Below are 11,339 nucleotides of genomic sequence, written 5' to 3' on the forward strand. Positions count from 1 at the left end.
CTCGGAAACCACTGCAGTCTCTTATGGTGTTCCTCAAGGCTCTGAGCTTGGACCAATCCTCTTCACCCTTTATCTGCTTCCTCTCGGTCACATTATTAGGAAACACTCAATTAATGTTCACTGCTATGCTGACGACACACAGCTGTACTTATCAATGCATCCACGTGAAATAAATGAGCTGACTAAACTGGAGGCCTGTCTAAAGGAGATAAAAACTTGGATGACCCTTAATTTCCTTTTATTGAACTCTGACAAAACTGTGTCATGAAATAACTTCTGTTGGGATTTGGTTCGATATAAATAAAATTGACTTGACTTGACTTTTAGGTTAGAATTAATTTTAAAGCAGAAAACTCTTCCCTCTTCAATCCTGTCACTCAGTGTTGTAAACTGTTTCAAACAAATTCTACTGTTCAACAGTTCAAGTGTTTCTAATGAAGCTGAATGTTCTCTCTTCTACTTTCCTCAATTGGGTTTCTTTCATGTCCTCCTGAGATCAAAGACAGAATTCTAGCTACTGTCAAAGCCCTGATGACATCATCAGGAATTCTGACTTTGATCTGGAGCCTCTTGCTTTAATCTGAATTTGATCTGACGAATGTTTTAGTTTAGGTTGCATGATACTGACCACCTCATTTCTCCTGATGGACTGGTGACCTGTCCAGGGTGAACCCTGCCTCTTGAACAATGTCACCTGGGATCGCCCCCCCCCCCCCCCCCCATGACCCTTAAAGGACAAGAATAGAAAGTGGATGGAGGGATGGACTCAACAGTGAAATCAGCTGATCTGATCCACATTCAAATTTTTCCTGTCCCTCTTTAGGAGTCAATGAGAATAGTAGTGTATATAATAATGTATATCCAACCTTGGAGTATCTTTCCAAAGCTTTGAGTATTTCTTCTTGTTTCTACTTGTAGTTTTAGTGTCTGGATCTTTTCTTTTGATATCCTGCTGTCTGCTCTTTGCTTTTGGAGCTTCCTTCAACAACTACCAGGCCTCCTGGGTACTGTAGGAAACATGGTCAAGTTCTTCTGACTTCTCCAGGAACGTCCTGCTCACATTGGTCTGTCTTCATTTTGACTCCTCCCACTGCCACAATGACCAGCCTTTATACTCTTGGTGACTGGGGCCCTGGTTGCTGCAGGCCTCAACACCAGCCTGTGGTTGTGAGCAGTGCAGAACAGAACTGACAGTATCTCCCATGCAGGACCTGGGTCAGCGCCTGGTGCCAGCTGGGGCACCGCTTTAACCTGGACCCCTAGAAGATCTTCTCCAGGAACTGGCCTTTTTGGTTCCATCAAGGCCTGAGAGGATGGTGAAGAGTGATCCTCCACCAGGCAGCACAGGCAGCAGCAGCCATTTTGTTCCACTAGAATCAAGTATGATAGTGACAGACTGGTGAGTACTTGCTAACTAACACTTCCTGTTTTTACTGCTATTCTTCCATGAATGTGCTCATGTTGGCTGGTCCCCAACCACAGTTTAAAAGCCATGATGACATCTTTCATCAACAATCAGACTTATTTTTTCTCTATTAGGACAAATAAGGTTTCAACTGACACGGCTGGCCAACGTCCTGGAGTTCATTCAGCCTGGAGAACCAGATGCTGGTTCCTTCTTTTACCAGGCAGGAACGGGCAGCAGATCCAAGATCAGTAGGTGAAGATGTCTGCTTTGACTGGTAGGAGGAAAGAGAGCAGGAGAGCTGGTCAGAGACAAAGACAGATCATGAAGAAGGAGTGCTGTATTCTGCTAGCACATGCTAGTGACAGTCAGAGATCAGGAGTCTCAGCAGGGAAAGATTCATCTCTTCTTTCAGAGGACAATTGGACGTTCACTGGAAGACTGTGAATGTTTGAGGGTCAGAGGAGAAAAGAGGACAAGTGCACCTGTTGTGTGTGATGGGGCACCAGCATGGAGGAAGTTGTCAAACATTTTGAGCGAAACAGCAGGAAACTTCAAGTAAAGAATTAAAATGATTTAGTTAACAATGAGGTCTCTGTCATAAAACAAAAGGAACAACTGACTCCCTCACCATTTCCACCTTCTTTAACAGATTCACATTTCAAAACAACCAGGTTTATTTTGTTCCCTTCTTTTAGCAGAGGATGGTTTTGATCCATCCACCTCTGGGTTCTGGGCCCAGCACGCTTCCTCTGTAAATCCATATTTTGGGTTCTGGCTTGTTCTGCTTTTCATTTTGTGTTTGTATTAAAGTTCTGTTGCTGAAAAAAAGACTTTTTTGCCTTTTTAAAAACACACACACACACAAAAATAGTTTGTCTTTGAGAGAGGACAAAAAAATATTTGACTGTGCTGACATTAAGATGAATTTTTGAATGTCAGTCTCCTACAAATGTGTGTGAATGTGGTCGTTGTGGCCGAGTGGTGAAGGCGATGGACTAGAAATCCATTGGGGTCTCCCTGGTCAGGTTGGAGTCCTGCCAACAACGTTAAACTGTTGACAATTTAAATTTGACTCATTTTTCCTCCACACTGTCCTACATCACAGCATTTAACATCAGGACTGCTCCCAGATCAGCTCCATGACCTCTTCCCTGCACCAGAGTCCCACTCAAGTTCATCAAAAACGGCCAAGCATAAATATATAATATGTATATAATGTGAACACACCTGTACAGGTGCGTTAATGTGCTTAATAATAGAGAATGAGTGAAGGGTTTGTTCAGAGTGGAGTGCAGTACCACAGTCAGGCCAGCAGGTGGGGCTTTCATTGGTGCTGCCGACCTAATTGCAGTATCTGTGCTCTGCCAGGAGAGGTCGTGCTTCACCACCAATCTTCTCGGGTGTCTGAGTGGTGCCGCCATGTTTAGGTCGTAGCAGGAGGCTGTAGCTGGAGGTCGTAGCAGGAGGACGTATGTTGGTACTTGGCAGTTCGGACGTAGCGAAAGTCAGTTATGAATGGAGGGCTGAGTTGGAGCAGAGGGGGGACAGGATCCTGGGGGTGGACTGTCTTTAGGGGGCTGAGGTGTCTGGTGGTCTTGGTGGACCCTCTGCATCTCAAGCTGAGACCACAGAGTCCTGTGTTCTTGAGTCATTGTCTATAGTCTCTGTTGTTGAAGAGCTCAGTGTGGTCCCTGATGGTCTAGTGGCTAGGATTTGGCGCTCTCACCGCCGCGGCCGGAGTTCGATTCCCGGTCAGGGACTGAGTTATTTAGAGGTTGAGGGAGAGGTGATCAGGTGGTCCACATAATGGTGGAGGTGATGAACTGTGAATCCATCATGGCTCCACTCTCACCCCCATTGTAGTGTTCTTGGTTCACTCTGCCATGGCCCCATGTTGAAGGGTGACTGTCTCATTCAGGTTCAATCCTTTGTTAGACTCTATGAAGTCACTGACTCCCAAACTCTGTAATCCTCCTTAGTAGCTTTGGTTATTGATGATCTGCAATGGTTAGTGGGGGTGGAGCCTATCCCTCAGGTGAGGGGCGGGGTTTATCCTGGACAGGTCACTAGTCCATGGCAGGGCCATCACATAGAGACAGATTGATGATAAAAATGTTCATCCCCAGTTTGAAGTTAGAGACAGGATTTAAGTGTGGAAGGTTTTTGTCTTCAATTTAATTCTGAGTGTTGTAAACTGTTTCTAACAAATTCTACTGTTCAACAGTTCAAGTGTTTCTAACCAAGCTGAATGCTCTCATATACTTTTTAAAGTTGAGTTTCTTTCATGTTCTCCTGAGATCAAAGACAGAATTCTAGGTACAAATAAATAAACAATAAAAGCCCTGATGACATCATCATCAATTCTCTCTTTGATCTGGAGGCTCTTGCTTCAAATAAAAACCGTTGTTCCATGGAAAGATTTGCATATAAACACACACACACACACACACACACACACACACACACACACACACACACACACACTCCCAGTCACTAACCCATATTGTCACCACTTAAAGCACCACTGGAGTATTGAAAGACATTCCACATGTTGGTCAACCAGAGAAGCTCCAACTGGTGAAGGTCATCCAACCCTGCATGAAGGTCAACCTCCATCATCTGCTGCTCCTTAGCAGGGACTTAGCTCCAATGGTAGAGTGCTAGCTTAGCACTCAAATTGTGTTATGTGTTATTGGTTGGTTGGCCGGTCAGGGATTGTGAAACTGCTGAAGTAGGCACAGACATGGGTAGCGAGAGAAAGAGAGATAAAGAGAAAGAGAGAACGAGGGATCTCTCTTCTGTCTGCTTTATGGTAGCTCTCCCTACATTCTCCTTCTCAGAATACTTCAGCTTGTTCTGTTGATCAGAGGAGCTGCTGGGTGATGAATGCTGATGTTTGTCCACTGCTGTGATAAAGTGTCCCCTGTTACTGAGATGAGGATGAACACCTGCTCAGGTCAAAGCTGCAATCAAACCAGGGACTCTGAACCTCCCACACTGTGAAGGAGTTTGTCCTGCAGGTTGATGGACGCTTTGAAATTCCTTCAACATTGATTCCTTTCCTGTCTCCTGCTGAGTCAGCATCCAGAACCTGGTCAAGAGGAGGCTGAGAGCTCAGGAGGTGATGTGACGGCTGGTTGGACAACTCAGCAGCCAGAGCTTCCAGTCTGAGACCCCAGCTCCACACCATGGAGAGCCTCCTGGATGATGTCCTCAAGCAGCGTCCCTGTTTGTCTCCTGGCTGCACCTGGACGCCTTAACAGCTCTGAGAGTCCAGCAGTGTTGCTCTCTGTCCATCTGATGTCCGTCCTCTCCTGTGTTCATCCGTTGAGGAGAAGGGAGACGGATTTCTCTTCCTCTCTTCTCTCCAGACGACCTTCATGTGTCAAACTACTTTGTGCTGCTCAAAGATCAAACTGATCCAGTGGCTCCAGGTGCCTCCACCTCTCTGGACTCAATTCTGACTTTGATCTGTGTCTGTCCAGCCAGTCCTGAGTGGATCCAACAGTTTCCCATGGGTGACTCTGTCGTGGTCTCTCTCCTGCTGTCTCCAACTCTCAGAGTGCTTCTACTGGTTTCTCACCATCGTCCCTGTTGCTAGGCAGAGCACTGGTGAGGACTGAGGCCAGTGATGTCATCACCTCCAGCTGAGACCTGCCAGGTGATCCTGCTTCATTCAACTCTGCTGCCTCTGCCACTGCCCTGACTGGTGAGGCTGACAGCAGGTTCTCTCTCATCTAAACTCTCTGTTTACAATGGAGGCTGAAATCCTTGTGATTGGTGGTTCAATCATCAGGTCTGTTGAACTCCCAGGTGCCATCACCTGCTGTCTTCCTGGTGCCAAAGTTGTGGACATTATTGAACCGTCTCCAGGACTCATCGATCTCCACCCCTCCTGCAGGTTCTCCCTGTCTCTGTGTGGGTTCTCTCTGGTTCTCCTGCTTCCTCCCACAGTCCAAAGACATCAAGAGGGTAGTGGTTACCTGGACACTCTAAATGACTGTGAGTGTGAATGGTTGTCTGTCTGTGTGTGTTGGTCCTGGGATGGACTGGCGACCCATCAAGGGTGAACCCCCTCCTCACCTGATGTCAGCTGTGATAGGCTCCACCCCCACGAACCATTGCAGACTATCAGTATAGAAATAGAAATTTAGCTGCTATGTTGAATCACTAAAACCTTCTGAAGTCTACTTTTGCTTCAGTGGTAAAGTAGAATGTTATTAACTCTCTCAATGGTTTGAATTCTGACTTCCACCTCTTTTTAACAGATCCACATTTCAAAACAACCAGGTTTATTTGGCTCCTTTCTTTTACCAGAGGATGGTTTTGATCCATCAACCTCTGGGTTCTGGTCCCAGCACGCTTCCTCTGCACCACTCTGCTCTACCATTTATTAAACAGGCCTTGATTTAGTATTATTTATTTCTTTTATTATTATTATTAATTATTTTATTGACTTCACCCTGATAACCAGGAGGTAACCTGGTAGTCAGAGCAGCGGTGCTCAGGTCTGTGGACTCAGAGGAGGATTATGTCTGGATCTTTTCTTTTGATGTCCTGCTGTCTGCTCTTTGCTTTTGGAGCTTCCTTCAACAACTACCAGGCCTCCTGGGTACTGTAGGAAACATGGTCAAGTTCTTCTGACTTCTCCAGGAACGTCCTGCTCACATTGGTCTGTCTTCATTTTGACTCCTCCCACTGCCACAATGACCAGCCTTTATACTCTTGGTGACTGGGGCCCTGGTTGCTGCAGGCCTCAACACCAGCCTGTGGTTGTGAGCAGGGCAGAAATGAACTGACAGTATCTCCCATGCAGGACCTGGGTCAGCGCCTGGTGCCAGCTGGCCAACGTCCTGGAGTTCATTCAGCCTGGAGAACCAGGTGCTGGTTCCTTCTTTTACTAGGCAGGAACGGGCAGCAGATCCAAGATCAGTAGGTGTGGATGAAAAAATGAAGAAAAAATAAAAACGAGAAAAAGCAGTTTGGTTTGGAGTGCATTCCTGCCTGATGTTCTTGATTGGTACAACTCTCCTTCAAGTGTGGGGAAAACAGCAAAAAGAATAAAACACTTGACATTGAGAGAACAAAGACTTCTAAGATCAAACACAAAACTCTGAGATCAAAGGTTGAAGTTCCCCAAGGTTCAGTTTTAGCTCAGACCCTCTTCAAGGTGGAACCAGCAGAGGAGCTCAGTAGAGACAACTGGACAGCAGCAGGACAGAACAGAGGCTCTCCACAATGGCAGGAGACAGGAAACAGGTTTGGACCATCTGGGCTTCTGTCCACTTTGATGGTTTTCAAACATTGAAGGAAATTGTAAAAATCAACATTGTGGTAAACGTTGGTTTGCCAGTGTGTTTACATCAGGATTTATATTTGAGTGTCTTTGCTCATCTGTTCCAGAAGCTTCTTCTAGAGTTGACCCTGGATGAGTGGAGGGACCTTTTTGACCATCAGGACTGGTTTTTGATGGCCTGATGGTGCATCGGGGTCATCATGGTCCTCCACCATCTGCAGGGGTTCCAGGACTGTTGTGGTGTTTGTGGGAACTGCAGGGAGGAGCCCTCAGACCTGGAGAGGAAGTCCTGATACCAGCAGACCCCTCACCACCTGCAGCCTTTTTCCAGCTCCACCAAACCCACCATTCACTGCCTCCTCATCATCTGGGCATCAAAAGCAGCTCAGACCTGCTGCAGCTCAGAGACCTCAGCCATTTTTAGGATGTCTCCATGATTCTCCTTCACAGGATTTTCATTCAGAAACAAGAGAACTGTCAAAGACCACAACAGTTTTCAGCTTGCTGCTAAACAGTACTTCAACTACCATTCCACTGTGTAATGGCAGTGACTGATGTGTACTATATGCAGTACTAATCAAGTACAGCCCTGACTGATACTTTATCTCCAATGCTTGGAAGGATAAGAATGTTGAAATGGACCCAGCAGGAAGAGAATCTCAAGTCATGGCAACTTTACTGAGCAGCACTCAGTTAAGTTCAGGAAACACCAGACATTTGTACCACCTGTCAATGAAGTAGTCAGTAAAATAAATACCCTAAATCACCAATTAACAGCCTGGTGTCAAAGTGCCGCCAGGTCTCATTTGATGGCCGAGGGTCCGACCTCATTTTGTAAAATAGACGCCTGTCTCAAATAAACGCCAGGCTTGTTTAAACGCCTGGGGGCCATTATTTGAGATCAATGTTATATTAACTTGGTTTCATGTAAGATTTTGCAATTTTTTTTAACTTACTATCAATCCATGCGTGGGCTCCACGGTGGTGCAGTGGTCAGCACTGTGGCCTCACAGCAAAAAGGTTCAGGTTTCGAGTCCTGGCTCAGTCGCGGGATCTTTCTGTGTGGAGTTTGCATGTTCTCCCTGTACCTGCGTGGGTTCAGACGGCTGACGTGTTATCACCTTGTAGATCTGCTATTTTGGCCTCATGAGACTGTCGTGGAAGTGGAAGGATACGGGCCTCAAGTTGTCACGCCCCTTTCCTTACTAATAAAGTGTTCTTGTGGAAAGTGTTCTCTGGACAATCTTGATATTTGCATTACTGTTCTTTAAAGTACTTCAGTATATTGTTATACCTTGTATACCTATTGCTAAAAAAAAAATAATAATGGCCCAGCGCTGGCTAGTGCCAAAATAAAAGCCTGTTACCAAGAGACGCCTGGTCTCTTTTAAACGCCCGGGGTCCACATCGACTTTGGAAAAATAAACGCCTATTAACTACTAACTGGTCATTTACGGTACGACACTAAACAGTGGTTGAGGGAGAGCAAAGCTGGAAATAAGACATTACTGCAAGGGCAATAAATCTAAAACAAAAAAAAGTTTTTTTTGTTTTTAAAGTTTTCTGTCATTTTCTGTCTCAAATACTTGACAAGTTCCAACTTGGTCCAAAACCTGCTCACCTCTCTGGGGTCAAGTGTGTCTGCACCGTCTGACCAAACTGCATCAGTGGCGCTCCCTCCATGACAGTCGAATGTGTGAGTGTGATTTCCTCAAATCAACTCTGGGCAGTGTTGATTGGAAGAAGAAAGAAAAGTGGAAAAAAAGTGCTGTTAAGTAACATTAGAACCAGGCTCTGACCAAAGTCTGGTGCTTTTCAAGTTTCAGTCAGTGAGTAATGTTCTATTCATTTATGTCACTCTATCTCACATTGATACAGGGATTGATATTTGGAGAAAGTTCAATCATTCAGCTGCAGGTACAGTGACTTACAACACTGCAACAACAACAAAAAACACCCTCCACAAACACTCTTGTCCAACTTTTGTGCCCAGATTTTCTCCTCATGAGGCACCAAATCACTACAAAAACAGCCACTAAGTTGATCTGGTTGGGCACTGGTATTTTTTTCTTGCTGCAGCTCAGGAGTGATTCAGGAGAAGAGTTTCAGAACAGCCAAGTTTGGGGACTGGAATTTTGAAGTTTCCCCTGGAACCAAACAACCTTGGGAGGTAAAACCTCCAATCATAGCCACTCAGATGCAGCAACAGAAGAAGCTGTCATCCACCCTGACAGTCAGAGCATCAAGTCAAGGAAACATCACCATCTTGTAGTTCCAAACCTTCACCTGTCAGATTCAGCTACTTCTTATTGTGGGACTTTAAATTTGAACACAATGGAATTTGGACAAGGAGTTTTCCTTCCAGTCCAAACATCATCGTCCAGCCTCCAACCAGAGGTCCCTCAGTTATCATGGAGCCACAGGTGGAGTCTGGATTCTTTTCTAGAATGAGACGGCAATGACAGTCCTGCCAAGTGACATCACTGACATGAATGGAAAACTCCAGTCACGTGACTGGATGACTTCAGTCACGTGACTGGATGACCTGAATGAATAAGAAATCAAATATAAAAATGCTTTATTTCAAGATCTAGAATATCTTGTGAATATCTGGAGCTTCATTCCAGCAGCAGACCTCCTCAGGTGATGACTTCATATTTGACATGTTTACCATTCAATGAGACTCATTGTCAGTCCATTGAAATCTACTGGTGTTCCTGGTGAGTTGATTTAACAACATGAGCTGACAGAATCTACGTTCAGGTAGGAACCACCACATCCAGGGGTCTGGACCTTTGAGCAGGCAGAGCCATCAAAGTAGCAGACTAAGCTAGCAGACGTTAGCATTGAGAAGAAACTGATACCTGAGTCTACTTTTGGGTCTGGTCAAGTGATGACACAATAATATGACATCATTGTCAGACTGACGCCTGCTCAACACTGACCAAACACTGCCCTATTGCATTGTGGGAAATTTCTGCTTGGCTTGTGTCCATCAATACACACAAAGAAATTTATCTCATGCTGCCGTGACCCGGATTCCAACCTGGGTTGCTGCAGCCACAACACAGAGTACTGACCACTATACGATCACGGCTTCCGCAACAGCAGCTTGAGCTTCTATGTCTTTGTCTCATTGAGTGTTAGGGCGAACAGCTGTTGAACAGCTGAGGCGCGACTGCGGCGGCCCCTGATGCAGGAGACGGGCCAGGCCCCGTTCAGAAGGTGGTGGATATTATTCTTGGTGTTTTTAGGGCATGTTTCGGCCTGTCAAATCCTGATAGGGGCCAGTTTGGTTGTGTTGTCTGCAGTGCCTGGCGCGCTCAGCGGGAGCGAGTCCGATCATTATAAAGGTGGGTCAAACAATTTAGGTTGAGACGAAGGACGGCACGGGCAGAGCAGACGCAGGTCTTCATTCCAGAGCTGTAGAGCATGGATCATGTCAAGGACTAAATGAGGGGAAAGAGAGCAGGAGAGCAGGGCAGAGACAAAGACAGAGAATGCTGTCCTAAAACAAGGACTGTTCAGTCAATGGTAGAGCAGAGTGGCGCAGAGGAAGCGTGCTGGGCCCAGAACCCAGAGGTCGATGGATCGAAACCATCCTCTGCTAAAAGAACAAAATAAAATGAACCTGCATCTTTAGAAATGTGAGTCTGTTAAAAAGAGCTTCATAAGGATTCTTTCTTCCTCCACAATCACCAACCATTGTGAGAGTTAACAACAGTCCACTTTCTGACTGAAGCAAAAGTAGACTTCAAAAGGTTTTTCTGATTCAACATAGCAGCTAAATTTCCATTTCCATTTCCTGAACAGGACAGGTTAAAAAAAAGGGAATGTCATGACTTCCTCTGTATGTTAGAATATGAACGACTAAAAATGTTCATGCCCAGTTTTAAGTTCGAATTAAACTGAAAATACTAAAATCTCCCCCCTCTTCAATCCTGTCACTCAGTGTTTTAAACTGTTTCAAACAAATTCTACTGTTGAACAGTTCAAGTGTTTCTAATGAGATGGTTTCCAAATCAAATCGGTAGTCACAAGGGAAAATCTGCATGGGAACACACACACACACACACACACACACACACACACACACACACACACACACACACACACACACACAGAGTCCTACTGACTAACCCATGTTTTTCTTCACTTAAACCACCACTGGAGTATTGAAAGAGATTGCATGAGACACCATCAACTTAAATTAAAAACCCCTGACTGCCTTTAATTCCCTCCTGGCTGCAGGAAATTAGACAGACCAACCCATCGCGGGGCTGCACGGTGGTGCAGTGGTTAGCACTGTGCCCTCATAGCGAGAAGGTCCCGGGTTCGAGTCCCGGCTCGGGCGCGGGATCTTTCTGTGTGGAGTTTGCATGTTCTCCCCAGGCCTGCGTGTGTTCTCTTCAGGTACTCCGGCTTCCTCCCACTGTCCAAAGACATGGACATTAGGGGACTAGGCTGATTGATACTCTAAATTGACTGTAGGTATGAGTGTGTGGGTGAATGGTTGTTCGTCTCTGTGTGTTGGCCCTGCCATGGACTGGCGACCTGTCCAGGGTGAACCCCGCCTCTCGCCCGTAGATGCTGGGATAGGCTCCAGTTTATTTGACAGCTGATTGGAACAGCAAC

Source organism: Aulostomus chinensis, chromosome 1 (assembly GCF_037954235.1).
Source record: "Aulostomus chinensis isolate RoL2024-O1b breed Wild chromosome 1, RoL_Achi_v1.0, whole genome shotgun sequence".
Taxonomy (NCBI): Eukaryota; Metazoa; Chordata; class Actinopteri; order Syngnathiformes; family Aulostomidae; genus Aulostomus; species Aulostomus chinensis.